The 1,155-nt window shown below is 48.7% G+C and overlaps 1 non-coding gene across 1 annotated transcript; it reads right to left on the bottom strand.

Annotated features, from left to right (window-relative positions):
• Window positions 1-204: 204 nt before the first annotated feature.
• Pmar_PMAR013455 lies at window positions 205-277 on the bottom strand. The gene has a single exon. It is a non-coding gene; the product is annotated as a tRNA-Glu (tRNA).
• Window positions 278-1,155: the final 878 nt, after the last annotated feature.

Raw genomic sequence — 1,155 nt, 5'->3', positions numbered from 1 at the left:
CCGAAACCCGAAACCCGAAACCCGAAACCCGAAACCCGAAACCCGAAACCCGAAACCCCGAAACCCGAAACCCGAAACCCGAAACCCGAAACCCGAAACCCGAAACCCGAAACCCGAAACCCGAAACCCGAAACCCGAAACCCGAAACCCGAAACCCGAAACCCGAAACCCGAAAACCCCATAGATTCAATCATTACAAGTAAATTCCGATGCGGGGACTTGAACTCCGGTCACGTGGGTGAATGTCACGAATCCTAACCAGCTAGACTACATCAGAATTTCCGCACTCCAGCAGACCGTGGGTTCGATCCTCCCAAGCTCCATTGAATCGAATAATCGTCGCTTGCTAAAATTCAGCAGGACTGACTGATTGCCGTGCAATTGGGCAACCCGTGTGTCACCCAAAAACTCATTTTGACCCGCTTGACTTGTTGCTATTCCCTCAATCCCTTACGTCAGATGAAATGAATTGAGGACAAGATAACGGTGACTCCATCCCGGAAGTGATGAAGAAAAGTTAACCAATAACCTTTTCTATTCACGGTTATCCTGTGTCACCAATCACCACGAATTGTTTGTATGAGAATACCATCAGTTTCGGAAATAACCTCAAATGAGATGTATAAGGGGTGATGCCTTTAAACTGGCTACAGCATTGGACTGATTCATGTGGTGACGAACATTTGGGAGAGTTCAAGGTGCGGAAAGCTCAGACTGAGAGCCTGCGCAGTGAACGTCACTAACGAGTATTGCGACGAGTTGGATGAAACAGAGGACGCACAGGTCGGAGTGTGGATATCCACAGTTCAAGCGAGTCATCAATGAGGAAGGATGGGGAGAAATGCGGCGAGGGGGAATCGAATGCGCGTGAGAATCACTGATCCGCACTTGGAACGAGGATTCTCTCGTTACAAGTACGGATTGCCTTTATGCTGCTCAGTATTCTAAGCACTTTCTATCCCTTCAGCGGATGAGAGGCTCCTAGTAATGGAAATCGCTACCCAGCGGGTACACACCATGATCATACGAAGCACAGGTTAGGATTCGGAATCAAGTGGCGCGGCAGGGAGTTTTATGCACCAACACGACCAACATTTCATTTATACATACCACCGTAGCCATCTGGCTCAAGGTAAATATCAGGTCTTCCCGCTG

This window comes from Perkinsus marinus, assembly GCF_000006405.1.
Source record: "Perkinsus marinus ATCC 50983 genomic scaffold scf_1104296969888, whole genome shotgun sequence".
Lineage (NCBI taxonomy): Eukaryota > Perkinsozoa > Perkinsida > Perkinsidae > Perkinsus > Perkinsus marinus.
Note: the sequence above shows the minus strand (reverse complement) of the source record. Positions and strands in the feature narration are given on the sequence as shown.